The 20,458-nt window shown below is 59.9% G+C and overlaps 1 long non-coding RNA gene and 1 pseudogene across 1 annotated transcript in view; one reads left to right on the plus strand and one right to left on the minus strand.

Moving 5' to 3' along the window:
• The window catches only part of LOC148148206 (uncharacterized), a 174,168-nt gene extending 156,051 nt beyond the window's left edge, over window positions 1–18,117 (plus strand). Inside the window, exons 2-3 of the long non-coding RNA XR_015759342.1 lie at window positions 17,659–17,872; window positions 17,987–18,117. This is a non-coding gene — a long non-coding RNA (uncharacterized LOC148148206). The remainder of the gene's footprint in view (window positions 1–17,658; window positions 17,873–17,986) is intronic.
• The window catches only part of LOC148148207 (putative G protein-coupled receptor 139), a 69,071-nt pseudogene continuing 65,972 nt past the window's right edge, over window positions 17,360–20,458 (minus strand).

The raw sequence follows: 20,458 nt of genomic DNA on the forward strand, positions 1-20,458 counted from the left end.
TCCCCCTCGTCCCCCCTCTCTCTGTCCCCCCCTCACTGTCCCCTCTCAGTCACCGTCTCTCTGTTCGCCCCCCCCCCCGTCCCCCTCTCTCTGTCCCCCCCCCTCCACTGTCCCCTCTCTTTGTTGGCCTCTCTCTGCCCCTCTCTGTCACCGTCTCTCTGCCCCTTCTCTCTCTGGCCCCCCTCTCCCTGTTCCCTCTCTGGTCCCCCCCTCTGCCCCCCTCTCTGTCCCCCTCTCTCTCTGACCCCTCTCTCTCTGACCCCCTCTCTCTCTGACCCCCTCTCTCTCTGTATCCCCTCTCTCTGACCCCCTCCTCTCTGTCCCCCTCCCTCTGTCTCCCTTCTCTGCCCCCTCTCTCTGTCACCGTCTCTCTATCCACCCTTTTCTCTGTCCCACCTTTTCTCTGTTACCCCTCTCTTTGTCCCTCCCTCTCTCTGTCCCCCTCTCTCTCTTCCCCCCCTGCCCCCCTCTCTGTCCCCCCTCTCTGTCTCCCTCTCTTTCTGCCCCCTCTCTCTGCCCCCCTCTCTTTGCCCCTCCCTCTCTCTGTCCCCCTCTCTCTCCGTCCCCCTCTCTCTGTTGCCTCTTTCTGCCCCCTCTCTCTCTGTCCCCCCTCTTTCTCTGACCCCCTCTATCTCCCCCACTCTCTGTCCCCCTCTCTCTGTTGCCCTCTCTCGCTGTCGCCCCTCTCTCTGTCCCACTCTCTCTGTCCCACTCTCTCTGTCCCCCGACCCATCTCTCTGTCCCGTCTCTCTCTGTTCCCCTTTCTCTATCCCCCTCTCTCTGTCCCCTCTCTCTCTCCCCTGCTCTTTGACCCCCCTCTGTCTCCCTCTCTCTCTCTGTCCCCTCTCTCTGTCCCCCTCTCTCTCCCCATCTCACTGACCCCTCTTTCTCTCTCCCGCTCTCTGACCCCCTCTCTGTCATCCTCTCTTTCTGCCCCCTCTCTCTGCCCCCTCTCTCTCTGCCCCCCTCTCTCTCTGACCCCCTCTCTCTGACCCCCGTCCCCCTCTCTCTGTGTCCTCTCTCTCTCCCCGCTATCTGTCCCCCTCTCTCTCTGTCCCCCTGTCTCTGTGTCCTCACTCTCTCCCCGCTCTCTGACCCCCTCTCTGTCGCCCGCTCTCTCTGTCCCCCTCTCTCTCTCTCTGTCCCCCACTCTCTCCATCTCCCCACACTCTGTCCCCTCTGTCTCTCCCACCTGCATCTCTCTATCCCTCCTCTTTGTCCCCTCTCTCTCTGTCCCCCACTCTCTCAGTCCCGCTCTCTCTGTTCCCCCATCTCTGTCCCGCTCTCTCTCCCACCCGCCTCTCTCTCTGTCCCCTCTCTCTGTCCCCCCTCTCTCTGCCCCCCTCTCTGCCCCTCTCTCTTATCCCCCTCTCTCTCTGTCCCCCTCTCTCTCTGTCCCCCTCTCTCTGTCCCCTCTATCTCTCCCTGTCTCTCTGCCCTCTCTCTGTCCCCCACTCTCTCCATCCCCCCACTCTCTGTACCCCCTCTCTGTTCCCACTCTCTGACCCCCTCTATCTCCCCAACTCCCTGTCACCCTCTCTCTGCCCCTCTCTCTTTCCCCTCTCTCTCTGCCCCCCTCTCTCTGTCCTCCTCTCTCTCTGTCCCTCTCTCTCTGCCCCCCTCACTCTGTCCCCCTCTGTCTGCCCCTCTCTGTCTGCCCCCATCGCTCTCTACCTCTCTCTCTCTATCTCCCCCACTCCCTGTTCCCCCTCCCTCTCTGCCCCTCTCTCTCTGCCCCCCTGTCTCTGGCCTCCTCTCTCTTTGGCCCCCTCTCTCTGTCGCCTCTTTCTACCCCCTCTCTCTCTGTCCCCCCTCTCTCTGTCCCCCTCTCTCTCTATCCCCCTCTCTCTCTGTTCCTCTCTCTCTGCCCCCTCTCTCTGTCCCCCTCTCTCTGTCTCCTCTATCTCTCCCTCTCTCGCTCTGCCACCTCTCTGTCCCCCACTCTCTCTGTCCCCCACTCTCTCCATCCACCCACTCTCTGTCCCCCTCTCTCTGACACCCCCTCTCTGACCACCCCTGTCTCCCTCACTCTGTAGCCCTCTCTCTGTTCCCACTCTCTGACCCCCTCTATTTCCCCAATTCCCTGTCACCCTATCTCTGCCCCTCTCTCTTTCCCCTCTCTCTCTGCCCCCCTGTCTCTGTCCTCCTCTCTCTGTCCCTCTCTCTCTGCCCCCCTCACTCTGTCCCCCTCTGTCTGGCCACTCTGCCTGCCTCCATCGAACTCTGCCCCACTCTCTCTATCTCCCCCACTCTCTGTTCCCCCTCTCTCTCTGCCCCTCTCTCTCTGCCCACCTGTCTCTGGCCTCCTCTCTCTTTGGCCCCCTCTCTCTGTCGCCTCTTTCTGCCCCCTCTCTCTCTGTCCCCCCACTCTATGTCCCCTCTCTCTCTATCCCCCTCTCTCTCTGTCGCCCTCTCTCTGCCCCCTCTCTCTGTCCCCCTCTCTCTGTCTCCTCTATCTTTCCCTATCTCGCTCTGCCTCCTCTCTGTCCCCCTCTCTCTCTGTCCCCCACTCTCTCCGTCCACCCACTCTCGGTCCCCCTCTCTCTGACACCCCCTCTCTGACCCCCCCTCTCGCCCTCACTCTGTACCCCTCTCTCTGTTCTCACTCTCTGACCCCCTCTATCTCCCCAACTCTCTGTCACCCTCTCTCTGTGTCCCTCTTTCCCCTCTCTCTCTGCCCCCCTCTCTCTGTCGCCCTCTCTCTGTCCCTCTCTCCCTGCCGCTCACTCTGCCAACCTCTGTCTGCCCCTATCCCTCTCTGCTCCTCTCTCTCTGTCCCCCTCTCTCTGTCCCCCTCTCTCTCTGTCCTCCTCTCTCTGTCCCCCTCTCTCTCTGTACCCCTCTCTCTGCTCCCTCTCTCTGTCCCCCTCTCTCTCTCCCCCCCTCTCTCTGTCCCCCCTCTCTCTGTCCCCCTCTCTCTGTCCCCCTCTCTCTCTGTCCCCCTCTCTCAGTCCCTCCTCTCTCTGCCCCCCTCTCTCTGTCCCCCTCTCTCTGTCCCCCTCTCTCTGTCCCCCTCTCTCTCTCTGTACCCCTCTCTCTGCCCCCTCTCTCTGTCCCCCTCTCTCTCTCCCCCCCTCTCTCTGTCCCCCCTCTCTCTGTCCCCCTCTCTCTGTCCCCCTCTCTCTCTGTCCCCCTCTCTCTGTCCCCCTCTCTCTGTCCCCCTCTCTCTGTTCCATCTCTGGTCCCCCCCCTCTGCCCCCCCTCTCTGTTCCCCTCTCTCTCTGTACCCCCTCTCTCTCTGACCCCTCTCTCTCTGACCCCCTCTCTCTCTGACCCCCCCTCTCTCTCTGTACTCCCTCTCTATGCCCCCCTCTCTCTCTGCACCCCCCCTGTCCCCCCTCTCTGCCCCCCTCTCTGTCTCCCACTCTCTGCGCCCTCTCTCTGTCACCTTCTCTCTATCCCCCTTCTCTCTGTCCCACCTTTCTCAGTTCCCCCTCTCTTTGTCCCTCCCTCTCTCTGTCCCCCTCTCTCTCCGTCCCCCTCTCTCTGTTGCCTCTTTCTGCCCCCTCTCTCTCTGTCCCCCCCTCTCTCTGACCCCCTCTATCTCCCCCGCTCTCTGTCCCCCTCTCTCTGTTGCCCTCTCTCGCTGTCGCCCCTCTCACTGTCCCACTCTCTCTGTCCCACTCTCTCTGTACCCCGACCCCTCTCTCTGTCCCCTCTCTCTCTGTTCCCCTCTCTCTATCCCCCTCTCTCTGTCCCCTCTCTCTCTCCCCTGCTCTTTGAGCCCCCTCTGTCTCCCTCTCTCTCTCTGTCCCCTCTCTCTGTCCCCCTCTCTCTATCCCCATCTCACTGACCCCTCTCTCTCTCTCTCCCGCTCTCTGAGCCCCTCTCTGTCATCCTCTCTTTCTGCCCCCTCTCTCTGCCCCCTCTCTCTCTGCCCCCTTCTCTCTCTGACCCCCTCTCTCTGAACCCCGTCCCCCTCTCTCTGTGTCCTCTCTCTCTCTCCGCTATCTGACCCCCTCTCTGTCGCCCGCTCTCTCTGTCCCCCCCTCTCTGTTCTCCCCCTCTGTCCCCCCTCTCTCTGTCCCCCTCTCTCTGTCCCCCTGTCTCTGTGTCCTCACTCTCTCCCCGCTCTCTGACCCCCTCTCTGTCGCCCGCTCTCTCTGTCCCCCTCCCTCTCTCTCTCTCTGTCCCCCACTCTCTCCATCTCCCCACTCTGTGTCCCCCTCTGTCCCCTCTCTCTCCCACCTGCATCTCTCTATCCCTCCTCTTTGTCCCCCTCTTTCTCTGTCCCCCACTCTCTCAGTCTCGCTCTCTCTGTTCCCCCATCTCTGTCCCCCTCTCTCTCCCACCCGCCTCTCTCTCTGTCCCCCCTCTCTCTGTCCCCCCTCTCTCTGCCCCCCTCTCTGTCCCCCTCTCTCTCTATCCCCCTATCTCTCCCTGTCCCCTCTCTCTCCCACCTGCATCTCTCTATCCCTCCTCTTTGTCCCCCTCTCTCTCTGTCCCCCACTCTCTCAGTCCCCCTCTCTCTGCCCCCCCTCTCTCTGTCCCCCTCTATCTGTCCTCCTCTCTCTGTCCCTCCTCTCTCTGTCCCCCTCTCTCTGTCCCCCTCTCTCTCTCCCCCTCTCTCTGTCCCTCCTCTCTCTGTCCCCCTCTCTCTGTCCCCCTTTCTCTCTGTCCCCCTCTCTCTGTACCCCTCTCTCTCTGTCACCCTCTCTCTGTCCCCCTCTCTCTGTTCTCCCTCTCTCTGTCCCCCTCTCTCTCTGTCCCCCTCTCTCTGTCCCTCCTCTCTCTGCCCCCACTCTGTCACCATCTCTCTGTCCCCTCTCCCTCTGTTCCATCTCGCTCTGTCCCCTCTCTCTGCCCCCCCCCAATCTGGTCCCCACCTCCCCCCTCTGCCCTCTCTCTCTCTCTGTCCCCTCTCTCTCTGTCACCCTCTCTCTCTATCCGTCTCTCTATCTGACCGCCTCTCTCTGCCCCCTCGCTCTGTTCCCCGCTCTCTATTCCCCCATCTCTATCGCCCTCTCTCTGCCCCCTCTCAGTCACCGTCTCTCTGTCCCCCTCTCTCTGTCCCCGTCTCTCTGCCCCCTCTCAGTCACTGTCTCTCTGTTCGCCCCCCCGTCCACCCCTCTCTGTCGCCCGCTCTCTGCCCCCTCTCTGTCACAGTTTCTCTGTCCCCCCTCTCTCTGTTCCCCTCTCTCTGTCCCCCTCTCTCTCTGTCCCCCTCTCTCTGTCCCCCCCTCTCTCTGTCCCTCCTCTCTCTCTCCCCCTCTCTCTGTCCCTCCTCTCTCTGTCCCCCTCTCTCTGTCCCCCTCTCTCTCTGTCCCCCCCTCTCTGTACCCCTCTCTCTCTGTCACCCTCTCTCTGTTCTCCCTCTCTCTGACCCCTCTCTCTCTGTCCCCCTCTCTCTGTCCCTCCTCTCTCTGCCCGCACTCTGTCACCATCTCTCTGTCCCCTCTCCTTCTGTTCCCTCTCGCTCTGTCCCCCTATCTCTGCCCCCCCCCCACTCTGGTCCCCCACTCCCCCTTCTGTCCTCTCTCTCTCTGTCCCCTCTCTCTCTGTCACCCTCTCTCTCTATCCGTCTCTCTCTCTGACCGCCTCTCTCTGCCCCCTCGCTCTGTTCCCCGCTCTCTGTTCCCCCATCTCTATCGCCCTCTCTCTGCCCCCTCTCAGTCACCGTCTCTCTGTCCCCCTCTCTCTGTCCCCGTCTCTCTGCCCCCTCTCAGTCACCGTCTCTCTGTTCGTCCCCCCGTCCACCCCTCTCTGTCGCCCGCTGTCTGCCCCCTCTCTGTCACAGTTTCTCTGTCCCCCCTCTCTCTGTCCCCCTCGTCCTCCCCTCTCTCTGTCCCCCCTCACTGCCCCCTCACTGTCACTGTCTCTCTGTCCCCCCTCTCTCTGTCCCCGTCTCTCTGCCCACTCTCTCAGTCCACCCTCTATCTGTCCCAAACCTCTGTCCCCCGCCTCTGTAGCCCTCTCTCTGCCCCCTTCAGTCACCTTCTCTCTGTTCCCCCCTGTCCACCTCCCTCTGTCGCCCGCTCTCTGCCCCCTCTCTGTCACAGTCTCTCTGTCCCCCCTCTCTCTGTCCCCCTCTCTCTGTCCCCCTCTCTGTCTCCCTCTCTCTGTCCCCCCTCTCTGTAGCCCTCTCTCTGCCCCCTCTCAGTCACAATCTCTTTGTTCCCCCCCGTCCACCCCTCTCTGTCCTCCCTCGGTCTGTCCCCCTCCCTCTGTCCCCCTCTCTCTGTCCTCCCTCGGCCTGTCCACATCCCTCTGTCCCCCTCTCTCTGTCCCCCTCTCTCTGTCCCCCTCTCTCTGTCCCCCTCTCTGTCTCCCTCTCTCTGCCCCCTCCCAGTCACCATCTCTCTGTCCCCCCCCCTGTCCCCCCCTCTCTGTGCCCCCCTCTCTGTTCCCCCCCTCTTTCTGTAGCCCCTCTCTCTGTCCCCCCTCTCTCTGTCCCCCACTCTCTCTGTTCCCACTTTCTCTGTCCCCATCTCTCTCTGCCCCTCTCTCTCTATCTCCCCCACTCTCTATTCCCCCTCTCTCTCTGCACCCCCTGTCTCTGGCCTCCTCTCTCTCTGGCCCCACTCTCTGCCCCCCTCTGTCTGTCCTCCTATCTGCCCCCCTCTCTCTGTCGCCTCTTTCTGCCCCCTTCTCTCTATGTCCCCCTCTCTCTCTGACCCCCTCTCTCCCCCCCACTCTCTGTCCCCGTCTCTTTGTCGCCCTCTATCTGATCCCCACTCTCTCACACCCGCCTCTCTCTGTACCACCTCACTGTCCCCCTCTCTCTGTCGCCCCTCTCTCTGTCGCCGTCTCTCTGTCCCCCTCTCTCTGCCCCCTCTCTCTCTGCCCCCTCTCTCTCTGTCGCCCTCTCTCTGTCCCCATCTCTCTGTCCCCACTCTCTCCCCCGCTCTTTGACCCCCTTCTCTGTCGCCCTCTCTCTGCCCCCTCTCTCTCTGCACCTCTCTGTCCCCCTCTCTCTCTGTCCCCCTCTCTCTCTATCCCCCGCTCTCTCCATCCGCCCACTCTCTGTCCCCCTCTCTCTGACCCCCCATCTCTCCCCCACACGGTACCCCTTTCTCTCTCCCTCTGCCCCCTCTCTCTGTCACCGTCTCTCTATCCCCCCTTCTCTCTGTCCCACCTTTCTCTGTTCCCCCTCTCTTTCCCCCCTCTCTCTGTCCCCCCCCTCTCTCTGTCCCCCCTCTCTCTGACCCCTTCTCTCTCTGTCCCCTCTCTCTCTGTCCCCCTCTATCTGTCCCCTCTCTCTCCCACCCTCTCTGAACTCCTCTCTCCCCCGCTCTCTGACCCCCTCTCTGTTGCCCGCTCTCTGCCCCCGCTCTCTCTGACCTGCCGACCCCTCTCTCTGTCCCCCACTCTCTGTTTCCCTCTCTCTGTTCCCCTCTCTCTTTTCCCCTCACTCCTGTCCCCCTCACTCTGTCCCCTCTCTGTCCCCCGCTCTTTGACCCCCTCTCTGTCGCCCTCTCTCTCTGCGCCCTCTCTCTCTACACCCCTCGCTCTGTCCCCCTCTCTCTATCTCCCTCTCACTGCCCCCCCACTCTCTGTCCCTCTCTCTCTGACCCCCTCTCTCTCCCCCACTCTGTACCCCTCTCTCTGTCTCCCTCTCTCTGCCCCCCTCTCTGTCACCGTCTTTCTATCCCCCCTTCTCTCTGTTCCCCCTTTCTCTGTTCCCCCTCTCTCTGTCCCCCTCTCTCTGTCCCCCCTCTCTCTGTCCCCCCTCTCTCTCTGACCCCCTCTATCTCCCCCACTCTCTGTCCCCTGCTCTCTGTCGCCCTCTCTCTGACCCCCACTCTCTCTGTCCCCCTCTCTCTCTCTGACCCCCTCTCTCTCTGACCCCCTCTATCTCCCCCGCTCCCTGGCCCCCTCTGTCTGTTGCCCTCTCTCGCTGTCGCCCTCTCTCTGTCGCCCTCTCTCTGACCCCGTCTCTCACACCCGCCTCTCCCTGTACCACCTCACTGTCCCCCTCTCTCGCTGTCGCCCCTCTCTCTGTCCCACTCTCTCTGTCCCACTCTCTCTGCCTCCCCGACCCCTCTCTCCATCCCTTCTCTCTCTCTGTTCCCCTCTCTCTATCCCCCTCTCTCTGTCCCCTCTCTCTCCCCCCCGCTCTTTGACCCCCCCTCTGTCACCCTCTCTCCCTGCCCACCCTCTCTCTGTCCCCCTCTCTCTATCCCTATCTCACTGCCCACTCTCTCTACCTCCCGCTCTCTAACCCCTTCTCTGTCATCCTCTCTTTCTGCCCCCTCTCTCTGCCCCCTCTCTCTCTGCCCCCTCTCTCTCTGCCCCCCTCTGTCTGAACCCCGTCCCCGTCTCTGTCCCCCTCTCTCTCTGTCACCCCTCTCACTGTTCCGCTCTCTCTGTTCCCCTCTCTCTGTCCCCCTCACTCTGTCCCCCCTCACTCTGTCGCCATCTCTCTGTCCCCTTCTCTCTATCTCCCTCTCTCTGTCCCCTCTCTTTCTCCCCCGCTCTTTGACCCCCTCTCTGTCGCCCTCTCTCTCTGCCTCCTCTCTCACTGCCCCCCTCTCTCTGTCCCCCTCTCACAGTCCCCTCTCTCTCCCGCTCTCTGACCACCTCTCTGTCACCCCCTCTCTCTGACCCCCTCTCTCTGTCCCCTCTCTCACTCCCCCGCTCTCTGACCCCCTCTCTGTTGCCCTCTTTCTGCCCCCTATCTCTCTGCCCCCTCTCTGTCCCCTCTCTCTCTCTCCCGCTCTCTGACCCCCTCTCGCTGTCCTCCTCTCTCTGTACCCCCTCTCTCTGTCCCAAATCTCTCTGTTCCCCCCTCTCTCTGTTCCCCCTCTCTCTGTCCCCCCTCTCTCTGCCCCCTCTCTCTGGGTACTCTCTCTCTCCCCACTCTCTGTCCCTCTCTGTCTGTCGCCGCGCTCTCGGTCGCCCCTCTCTCTGTTGCCGTCTCTCTGTCCCCCTCTCTCTGCCCCCTCTCTCTGCCCCCTCTCTCTCTACCCCCTCTCTCTCTGCCCCACATCTCTCTGCCCCCCTCTCTCTGTCGCCCTCTCTCTGTCCCCATCTCTCTGTCCCCTCTCTCTCCCCAGCTCTCTGACCCCCTCTCTGTCGCCCTCTGTCTGCCCCCTCTCTCTCTGCCCCCCCTCTGTCCCCCTCTCTCTCTGTCCCCCTCTCTCTATGCCCCACTCTCTCCATCCGCCCATTCTCTGTCCCCCTCTCTCTGACCCCCCCCCTCTCCCCCACACTGTACCCCTCTCTCTCTCTCCCTCTGCCCCCTCTCTCTGTCACCGTCTCTCTATCCACCCTTCTCTCGGTCCCACCTTTCTCTGTTCCCCCTCTCTTTGCCCCCCCCTCTCTCTGTCCCCCCCCTCTCTGTCCCCCCCTCTGACCCATTCTCTCTCTGTCCTCCTCTCTCTCTGTCCCCCTCTCTCTGTCTCCTCTTTCTGCCCCCTTCTCTCTCTGTCCCCCTCTCTCTCACTGACCCCCTCTCTCTCTGACCCCCTCTATCTCCCCCACTCTCTGTTCCCCTCTCTCTGTCGCCGTCTCTCTGTCCCCCTCTCTCTCTGTCCCCTCTCTCTCTTTCCCCCTCTATCTGTCCCCACTCTCTCCCACGCTCTCTGACCCCCTCTCTCCCCCGCTCTCTGACCCCCTCTCTGTTGCCCTCTCTCTGCCCCCGCTCTCTCTGCCCCCGACCCCTCTCTCTGTCCCCCTCTCTCTGTTCTCCTCTCTCTATCCCCCTCTCTCTGTCCCCCTCACTCTGTCACCCTTTCTCTCTGCCCCCTCTCTCCCTGCCACCACTTTCTCTGCCCCCCTCTCTGCCACACCCACTCTCTGTCCCCCTCTCTCTGACCCCCTCTCTCCCACACTCTGTACCCCTCTCTCTGTCTCGCTCTCTCTGCCCCCCTCTCTGTCACCGTCTTTCTATCCCCTTCTCTCTGTCCCCCCCTCTCTGTCCCCCTCTCTCTGTACCCCCTGTCTCTGCCCCCTCTCTCTTTCCCCCCTCTCTCTGAGGCCCTCTATCTCCCCCACTCTCTGTCCCCCGCTCTCTGTTGCCCTCTCTCTGACCCCCACTCTCTCTGTCCCCTCTCTTTCTCTGTCCCCCTCTCTCTCTGACCCCCTCTATCTCCTCCGCTCCCTGTCCCCCCTCTCTCTGTTACCCTCTCTCGCAGTCGCCCTCTCTCTGTCGCCCTCTCTCTGACCCCATCTCTCGCACCCGCCTCTCCCTGTACCACCTCACTGTACCCCTCTCTCGCTGTCGTCCCTCTCTCTGTCGCCGTCTCTCTGTCCCCCCCCCCTCTGTCCCCCTCTCTCTCTGTCCCCCTCTCCCTCTCCCCTCTCTCTCTGTCCCCCTCTCTCTGCCCCTCTATCTCTCTCCTGCTCTCTGACCCCCTCTCTGTTGCCCTCTCTCTGCCCCCACTCTCTCTGCCCCCCGACCCCTCTCTCTGTCCCCCTCTCTCTCTCTGTCCCCCTCTCTCTGTCTCCCTCTCTCTGCACCCCCCTCTCTGTCACCGTCTCTTTATTCCCCCTTCTCTCTGTTCCCCCTTTCTCTGTTCCCCCTCTCTCTGTCCCCCTCTCTCTGTCCCCCACTCTCTCTGTGCCCCTCTCTATCTGCCCGTCTCTCTCTGACCCCCTCTGTCTCTGAGCCCCTCTCTATCTGTCCCCCTCTCTCTATCCCCTTCTCACTGTCCCCTCTCTCCCGCTCTCTGTCCCCCTCTCTCTGTCCTCCTCTCTCTGTACCCCCTCTCTCTGTCCCCCCTCTCTCTGTTCCCCCCTCTCCCTGTTCCCCCTCTCTCTGTTCCCCCTCTATCTGCCCCCCCTCCCTGTTCCCCCTCTCTCTGTCCCCCCCTCTCTGACCCCCCCTCTATCCCCCCCTCTCTCTGTCCCCCTTTCTCTGTGTACTCTCTCTCTCCCCGCTCTCTGACCCCCTCTCTGTCGCCCGCGCTCTCTGTCGCCCCTCTCTCTGTCGCCGTCTCTCTGTCCCCCTCTCTCTGCCCCCTTTCTCTCTCTGCTCCCTCTCTCTCAGCCCCCTCTCTCTCTGCCCCCCATCTTTCTGCCCCCCTCTCTCTGTCGCCCTCTCTCTGTCCCCATCTCTCTGTCCCCTCTCTCTCCCCCACTCTCTGACCCACTCTCTGTCGCCCTCTCTCTGCCCCCTCTCTCTCTGCCCCCCTCTCTGTCCCCCTCTCTCTCTGTCCCCCTCTCTCTCTCTATCCCCCACTCTCTCCATCCGCCCACTCTCTGTCTCCCTCTCTCTGACGCCCCCCTATCTCCCCCACACTGTACCCCACTCTCTCTCTCCCTCTGCCCCATCTCTCTGTCACCGTCTCTCTATCCCCCTTCTCTCTGTCCCACCTTTCTCTGTCCCCCCTCTCTCTGTCCCCCTTTCTCTGTGTACTCTCTCTCTCCCCGCTCTCTGACCTCCTCTCTGTCGCCCGCGCTCTCTGTCGCCCCTCTCTCTGTCGCCGTCTCTCTGTCCCCCTCTCTCTGCCCCCTTTCTCTCTCTGCTCCCTCTCTCTCTCAGCCCCCCCTCTCTCTGCCCCCCATCTCTCTGCCCCCCCTCTCTCTGTCGCCCTCTCTCTGTCCCCATCTCTCTGTCCCCTCTCTCTCCCCCACTCTCTGACCCACTCTCTGTCGCCCTCTCTCTGCCCCCTCTCTCTCTGCCCCCCTCTCTGTCCCCCTCTCTCTCTGTCCCCCCCTCTCTCTCTATCCCCCACTCTCTCCATCCGCCGACTCTCTGTCTCCCTCTCTCTGACGCCCCCCATCTCCCCCACACTGTACCCCTCTCTCTCTCTCCCTCTGCCCCCTCTCTCTGTCACCGTCTCTCTATCCCCCCTCTCTCTGTCCCACCTTTCTCTGTTCCCCCTCTCTTTGCGCCCCTCTCTCTGTACCCCCCTCTCTGTCCCCCCCTCTCTCTGACCCCTTCTCTCTCTGTCCCCCTCTCTCTCTGTCCCCCTCTCTCTCTGCCCCTCTCTCTCTGACCCCCTCTGTCTCTGTCCCCCTCTCTCTCTCTCCCCCTCTCTCTCTGCCCCTCTCTCTCTGACCCCCTCTGTCCCTGACCCCCTCTCTCTCTGCCCCTCTCTCTCGGTAACCTCTCTTTCTGTCCCCCTCTCTCTCTGTACCCTCTCTCTGTACCCTCTCTCTGTACCCCTCTCTCTCTCTCTCCCTCTGCCCCCTCTCTCTGTCACCGTCTCTCTATCCCCCCTTCTCTCTGTCCCACCTTTCTCTGTTCCCCCTCTTTTTGCCCCCCTCTCTCTGTCCCCCCCCCCTGTCCCCCCCTCTCTCTGACCCCTTCTCTCTCTGTCCTCCTCTCTCTCTGTCCTCCTCTCTCTGTCTCCTCTTTCTGCCCCCTTCTCTCTCTGTCCCCCTCTCTCTGCCTGACCCCCCCTCGCTCTGACCCTCTCTCTGTGTCCCCCTCTCTCTCTGCCCCTCTCTCTCTGACCCCCTCTGTCTCTGACCCCCTCTCTCTCTGCCCCTCTCTCTCGGTACCCTCTCTTTCTGTCCCCCTCTCTCTCTGTACCCTCTCTCTGTACCCTCTCTCTGTACCCTCTCTCTCTGTCCCCCTCTCTCTTTGTCCCGCTCTCTCTGTTCCACCCCTCTCTGTCCCACTCTCTCTGTCCCCCTCTCTCTCTCTCTGCCCCCCTCTCTCTCTCTGTCCCCTCTCTCTCTATCCCCTCTCTCTCTGCCTCCCTCTCTCTGTCTCCCCTCTCTCTGTCTCCCCTCTCTCTGTCTCCCTCGCTCTCTGTCTCCCCCATACTGTCCCCCTCTCTCTATCCTCCTCTGACAGTCCCCTCTCTCTCCCGCTCTCTGACCACCTCTCTGTTGCCCTCTTTCTGCCCCCTATCTCTCTGCCCCCCTCTCTGTCCCCCCTCTCTCTGTCCCCCTCTCTCTCTCTGTCCCCCTCTCTCTATCCCCTTCTCACTGTTCCCTCTCTCCCGCTCTCTGTCCCCCTCTCTCTGTCCTCCTCTCTCTGTACCCCCTCTCTCTGTCCCCCCTCTCTCTGTTCCCCCCTCTCTCTGTTCCCCCTCTCTCTGCCCCCCTCTCTCTGTTCCCCCTCTCTCTGTCCACCCTCTCTCTGACCCCCATCTCTGCCGCCCCCTGTCCCCATTTCTCTGTGTACTCTCTCTCTCCCCGCTCTCTGACCCCCTCTCTGTCGCCCTCTCTGCCCCCTCTCTCTCTGCCCCCCTCTCTGTCCCCCTCTCTCTCTCTGTCCCACTCTCTTTCTCTGTCCCCCACTCTCTCCATCCGCCCACTCTCTGTCCCCCTCTCTCTGACACCCCTATCCCCCCCGCACTGTACCCCTCTCCCTCTCTCCCTCTGCCCCCTCTCTCTGTCACCGTCTCTCTATCCTCCCCTCTCTCTGTCCCCCCCTCTCTGTCCCCCCTCTCTCTGACCCCTTCTCTCTATGTCCTCCTCTCTCTCTTCCCCCTCTCTCTGTCTCCTCTTTCTGCCCCCTTCTCTCTCTGTCCCCCTCTCTCTCACTGACCCCCTCTCTCTCTGACCCCCTGTATCTCCCCCACTCTCTGTCCCCCTCTCTCTGTCTCCGTCTATCTGTCCCCTCTCTCTCTGACCCCCTCTATCTGTCCCCTCTCTCTCCCACGCTCTCTGACCCCCTCTCTCCCCCGCTCTCTGACCCCCTCTCTGTTGCCCGCTCTCTGCCCCCGCTCTCACTGCCCCCGACCCTTCTCTCTGTCCCCCTCACTCCTGTCCCCCTCACTCTGCCCCCTCTCTCTGTGCCCCCCTCTCTCTGTGCCCCCTTCTCTCTGTCCCCCTCTCACTGCCCCCTCTCTCTCTCCCGCTCTCAGACCCCCTCTGTCACCCTTTCTCTCTGCCCCCTCTCTCTCTGCCCCCACTCTCTCAGCCCCCCCCACTCTCTGTCCCCCTCTCTCTGACCCGCTCTCTCTCCCCCACTCTGTACCCCTCTCTCTGTCTCCCTCTCTCTCTCTGTCTCCCTCTCTCTGCCCCCCCTGTCACCGTCTCTCTATCCCCCCTTCTCTCTGTTCCTCCTTTCTCTGTTCCCACTCTCTCTGTCGCCCTCTGTCTGTCCCCCCCTCTCTCTGTCCCCCTCTCTGTGTTGCCTCTTTCTGCCCCCTCTCTCTCTGTCCCCCTCTCTCTCTGTCCCCCCCCCTCTGCCCCCCCCTCTCTGCCCATTTCTCTCTGACCCCCTCTGTGTCTGACCCCCTCTCTCTCTGCCCCCCTCTCTCTCGGTACCCTCTCTTTCGTGTCCCCCTCTCTCTCTGTACCATCTCTCTGTCCCCCCTCTCTCTGTACCCTCTCTCTCTGTCCCGCTCTCTCTTTGTCCCGCTCTCTCTGTTCCAGCCCTCTCTGTCGCCCTCTCTCTGACCCCGCTCTCTCTGTCCCACTCTCTCTGTCCCCTCTCTCTCTCTGTCCCTCTCTCTCTACACCTCTCTCTCTCTGTCCCCTCTCTCTCTGTCCCTCTCTCTCTACACCTCTCTCTCTCTGTCCCCTCTCTCTCTGTCTCCCTCTCTCTGTCTCACCTCTCTCTGTCTCCCCTCTCTCTGTCTCCCTCGCTCTCTGTCACCCCCACTCTGTCCCCCTCTCTCTGTCACCCTCTTTCTGTCTCACCTCTCTCTGTCTCCCTCACTCTCTGTCCCCCTCTCTCTGCCCCCTCTATCTACTCCACTCTCTGTCCCTCTGTCTGTTGCCCTCTCTCTGACCCCCTCTCTCTCCCAACCGCCTCTCTGTCTCTCCCCCGCTCTCTGCCCCCCTCTCTGTCGCCCTCTTTCTGTCCCACTCTTTCTGACCCCGTCTCTCTCCCACCTGCCGCTCCCTCTGCCCCGCTTTCTGCTCCCTTTCTCTGTCACCCTCTCTCTGTCCCCCTCCGTCTCCTACCCGCCTCTCTCTATCCCCCCTCTTCGTCCCACTCTCTCTCTGTACCCCTCGCTCTGTTCCCTCTCTCTCTGTCCGCCTCTCTCTGCCATCCGCCTCTCTCTGACCCCCTCTCTCTCCCACCCGCCTATCTCTCTGTCCCCCTCTTTCTCTTCGCCTCTCTCTCTGTACCCCTCTCTCTGCCCCCCTCTCTCTGTTCCCCTTTCTCTCTGGCCCCCTCTCTGTCACCCTCTCTCTGCCCCCCCCCTCTGTCCCCCTCTCTCTCTGTCCTTCTCTCTCTCTCTGTCCCCCACTCTCTCCATCCCCCCACTCTCTGTCCCCCTCTCTCTGTCCCCTCTATCTCCCCCTCTCTCTGTCCTCCTCTCTCTGTCCCCTATCACTCTCCCCCGCTCTCTGACCCCCTCTCTGTTACCCTCTCTCTGCTCCCTTGTCTCTGTCCCACTTTCTCTCTGTCCCCCTCTCTCTCTCTGTCCCCCACTCTTTCCATCCCCACACTCTCTGTCCCCCTCTCTCTGACCCCCTCTCTCCCCCCCACTCTGTACACTCTCTGTCCCCCACTCTCTGTCCCCTCTCTCTGTCCCCTCTATCTTCCCCTCTCTCTGTCCCCCTCTCTCTGTCCCCTCTATCTCCCTCTCTCTGTCCCCCTCTCTCTGTCCCCTCTCTCTCTCCCCCCCGCTGTCTGACCCCCACTCTGTCTCCCTCACTCTGCCCCCTCTCTCTGTCCCCCACTCTCTCCATCCCCCCACTCTCTGTCCCCCTCTCTCTGACCCCCTCTCTCTCTCCCACTCTGTACCCCTCTCTCTGTCCCCTTCTCTCGTCACCATCTCTCTGTCACCATCTCTCTGTCCCCCCTTCTCTATGTCCTCATCTCTGTCAATCCCCCTCTCTCTGTCCCCCTCTCTCTGTCCTCTCTCTCTCTCCCCCACTCTCTCTGTCCCCCTCTCTCTATCCCGTCGATCTCTCCCTCGCTCTCTGCTCCCCTCTGTCGCCCTCTCCCTGCTCTCTCTCTGACCCCTCTCTCTCTGTCCCCCCTCTCTCTCTGTCCCCCACTCTCTCCATCCCCCACTCTCTGTCCCTCTCTCTCTGACCCCCTCTCTCCCCCCCCCCCACTCTGTACCCCTCTCTCTGTCCCCCTCTCTCTGTCTCTCTCTATATCCCCCTCTCTCTGTGCCCCTCTCTCTGTCACCCTCTCTCTGCCCCTTCACCCTCCCATCCGCCTCTCTCTTTCCCCCATCTCACTGTCCCCCCTCTCTCTGTCCCTCTCTATCTTCCCCACACTCTGCCCCCCCTCTCTCTCTGCCCTCCTCTGTCTCTGTCTCCCTCTCTCTCTGTCACCCTTTCATTGTCGCCATCTCTCTGTCCCCCTCTCTCCCTGACCCCCCTCTATCTCCCCCACTCTTGGTGTCCCTCTCTCTGTCCCCCTCTCTCTGACACCCTCTATCTCCCCCACTCTCTATGCCCCTCTCTCTGTCGCCCTCTCTATCTCCCCCTTTCTCTGTCCCCCCTCTCTCTGTCCCCCTCTCTCTGTCCCCCCTCTCTCTGTCCCCCTCTCTCTGTCCCCCTCTCTCTGACCCCTCTCTCATTATGTCCTCCCCTATTTCTCTCTCTCCCTCCCTCACCTTATCTCTCCCTTTCCTCTCTCTCTCCCTGCTCCTTCGCTCTCTCCATCCTCTCCCACTCTCGATCCCCCTACCTTGGTCTCTCTCTCTCCCCATCTCCCTCCGTTTCTCTCTGACTCAATCTCTCTCCCTCCTATCCTGCCTTTCCTCTCTCTCTGACACACTCTGTCTCCCTAGTCCTTCCCTCTCCCTCTGACCCAGAGACTGGGGGTTGGTGGTGAGGCTGCGTGTGGGATTGGGGGTGAGATGATCGAGAGATGTCGGAAGTGGGAGGTGGGGAAAATGGGGTAGAGACGACATTGCGGGAGGGAGAGAGAGACGGCAGGAGAGAGAGAGAGTGAGGGTGAGGGGGAGAGAAAAGAATGGAGGCAGGTGGAGAAACCCATGTTGGGGGTGTGAGAGAGAGAGGGGGAGAGTGCGGCAGAAAGAATAGTGGAGGCAGGTGGAGAAACCAAGGTTGGGGGCGGTGTCTGAGAGGGGACCAGAGAGAGTGAAAGGGAGAGGTGGTGAGAAAGACTGAGTGTGCAGAAAGAGAAAGAGAGGGAGAGAATTGAGGAGGAAGAGTCGGGGAGAAGAAATGGGGAGGCCAGGTTGGAGTGGGGGGGTGTCAGAGGGAGTTAAACCCAGCTCCTGAGCTCAGGGCCCGGTGCCCTCCCCTTCCCTGAGGACCAGGACTTGGGGCTGAGTCTGTCTCTCACCAGCTCTGCTTCTCCAACACAAAGACACACAACAACATCGGTCACTCTGCTGCTCGGCACGCTTTAATCAACATTTTTATTGGTTACAAATGGAAGTGATGGATACAGTCAGTGGGATGGTGCCTTTTCTCACTGGCCCCTGAGTTGTGAGAAACATTGAAATGTTTCCCTGTAACCCCCCTGTGGGATAAGGATGGACAACCCAGCGCTACCCTCAGTCTGTTACCATAGCGACAGGCTGCCCCATCGCTGAAACACTGAACTGAAATGAGAAAATCCCGGATGGATTGATTAATGAGGGAATTTGATTGATGGATGGATCTGGGTGAAGGGATATTTCAGCACATTCTTCAGTTGCTGCCTGAACTTAGTCTGGGTCACGGCATAAATCGCGGTGTTTGTGCAGCAACTGAGGAGCTGCAGCATGAAGCCTAATTCCTGCACAAAGGGATGGAGATACACAGACCAATACCCAATATCCAACATCCGGTTCCATATAGAATACAGCATTAACGTTGACCATAACAGGATGAAATTGGCCGAGATCACAAACAGGAAAATGATGGATTTTTTTCGGTTTCTCATTTCAGTGTCAGACTGAGCGTCCCCATTGGTGTGAGCGCGGAGTCTCCTGCGGGCTCTGCTGGTCACTACAATGTGTCTGACGGTGAGAACATTGAGCAACAGAATCAGGAGAAATGGGACACACGGGGTTAGAATGTGGTGGAGGAACTCGATTGTGGCCCAGACACTGGAGAATACAACAGCGAGTGTTACATCACAAAACCAGGGGTCGTTCTCCAGGTAATACCGAGCCGTGAGAATAAAATACCAGGAAATGTCCTTTAAACAGCTCAGCACAGTCACTGCTACCAGAACCACAGCCGCCGTTTTCTCACTGCAATATTTACTTTTCAGCTTCTGGCAACAAATGGCCACAAACCGATCAAAGGTGAAAGTGACGGTGAACCAGACAGAGCAGTCAGTGGCTGCATAAAGCAGGACGGCGTGGATATTACACACAGGGACGGAGTCCTTCAGGAAATAAAACTGTTCCCGATAAACAATGGGAATGTGTCTCAGGATCAGGTCGAGGATAATGACCAGGAGATCCGCCGCTGCCATGGCCCCCAGGTAACGTCTGACACATGGAGACAATCCACAATCTTTATAAAGCAGGACGTAGATGGTCACTACGTTAACTGTGAGGAAGGAAAACAAACCCATTATCCATCAGCCTGGAGGCAAAGGGACCCGTTTGATCGGGGACCCAGTGAGATTTTCAAATGTGTCCCTGTATTCAAGGATTTATTAAAATAATTGGAGCTGGAATAACAAATGGGAAGATCTGAATTACTGACAAAAAAGTGACATAAACCACAAGAAACCCTCCCTCCCCAAACACACAGAGACACATCCATAAGGACAGATGGTTTCTAGAACATTCCCACACACTCGATCACTCGAGAGCAGACACAGGTCACTCCTTCCCAGTTCCTAATACGGAGGGTGGGAACGTTGCTGTCCTGAAGGATTCGCTCCCAGTGTCCTGAAGAAAAACGGAGTTTGGGAATTTCTGTATTTTTGTCTAAATTGTGGTCGATCCTGTGTCGTGGAGAAATGGAAACACAGGGAAAACGTATTCACCCCTTTAACTGCCTGAGGGGCCTTCGGAACAGTGTCTCCCTCTCCCTGGAACGGGATCTCTTCCCTCGGGATCTTATCGTTTGTTCAATTCACTGACGTCCGGCCGTTCACAAACAATGTCAGGGACAGAACGTTCCGGGGAATGGCAGTTATAGAATGTCGGGGACAGAACGTTCCGGGGAATGTCAGTTATAGAATGTCGGGGACGGAACGTTCCGGGGAATGTCAGTTATAGAATGTCGGGGACAGAACGTTCCGGGGAATGTCAGTTATAGAATGTCAGGGACAGAACGTTCCGGGGAATGTCAGTTATAGAATGTCGGGGACGGAACGTTCCGGGGAATGTCAGTTATAGAATGTTGGGGACAGAACGTTCCGGGGAATGTCAGTTATAGAATGTCGGGGACAGAACGTTCCGGGGAATGACTGTCAGTTATAGAATGTCGGGGACGGAACGTTCCGGGGAATGTCAGATATAGAATGTCAGGGACAGAACGTTCCGGGGAATGTCAGTTATAGAATGTCGGGGACAGAACGTTCCGGGGAATGTCAGTTATAGAATGTCGGGGACGGAACGTTCCGGGGAATGTCAGTTATAGAATGTCGGGGACAGAACGTTCCGGGGAATGTCAGTTATAGAATGTCGGGGACAGAACATTCCGGGGAATGTCAGTTATAGAATGTCCGGGACAGAATGTTCTGGGGAATGTCAGTTATAGACTGTCCGGGACAGAACGTTCCGGGGAATGTCAGTTATAGAATGTCCGGGACAGAATGTTCTGGGGAATGCCAGTTATAGAATGTCCGGGACAGAACGTTCCGGGGAATGTCAGTTATAGAATGTCGGGGACGGAACGTTCCGGGGAATGTCAGTTATAGAATGTCGGGGACGGAACGTTCCGGGGAACGCTTTGACCTGTCCATCACCTTTCCCCCTACCCACCCCAGCAACATGATGTACTGTACCTGGACCCACTGTAACATTAATGAGGTGAGAGACGGAGGGTCCAGTCACAGGGATGGGAACTAAAGGCATTGCCAGATCAGCTGAAATGGTTAGATATACCACATTCTCAATCCACCGCACAGAACCAGCCCAGACACCATCACCCCAGAGGATATATCTGTTCACCGTGGAACACTGTGCCGACCAGGCCAGTGTCCTGCTCAGTACAACCGGGCAATCTGTCCAGAGTGGAACACTGCACAGATCAGATCAGGGCATTGATCTATAAACCCAGATATCTGTCCAGCAGCGGGAGAAGTGCAGACCACAGCAGTGCATCGATCTATAAACCCAGATTAGATATCTGTCCAACACGGGGAGCTGTGCAGACCACAGCAGGGCATTGATCTATAACCCCGGAGTAGATATCTGTCCAGCAGCGGGAGAAGTGCAGACCACAGCAGGGCATTATCGATAAACCACACCCAGATAGTCTGACCAGCACAGTGACCTGTGCAGTGGTCACCCGTGAATTAATCTGTAACCCAGGAGCACTTACCCTCCCAGCATGTAGGGCTGTGAACCCCACCCCAGGGCATTGATCTGTAACCCAGGAGCAGTTACCCTCCCAGCATGTAGGACTGTGTACACCAAACCAGGGCATTGATCTGTAACCCAGGAGCAGTTACCCTCCCAGCATGTCGGGCTGTGTACCCCAAACCAGGGCATTGACCTGTAAACCAGGAGCCGTTACCCTCCCAGCATGTAGGGCTGTGTACCCCAAACCAGGCCATTGA

Source organism: Chiloscyllium plagiosum, unplaced genomic scaffold (genome assembly GCF_037043375.1).
Source record: "Chiloscyllium plagiosum isolate Xiang-an unplaced genomic scaffold, Cpla_swu_hap1 HiC_scaffold_14, whole genome shotgun sequence".
Lineage (NCBI taxonomy): Eukaryota > Metazoa > Chordata > Chondrichthyes > Orectolobiformes > Hemiscylliidae > Chiloscyllium > Chiloscyllium plagiosum.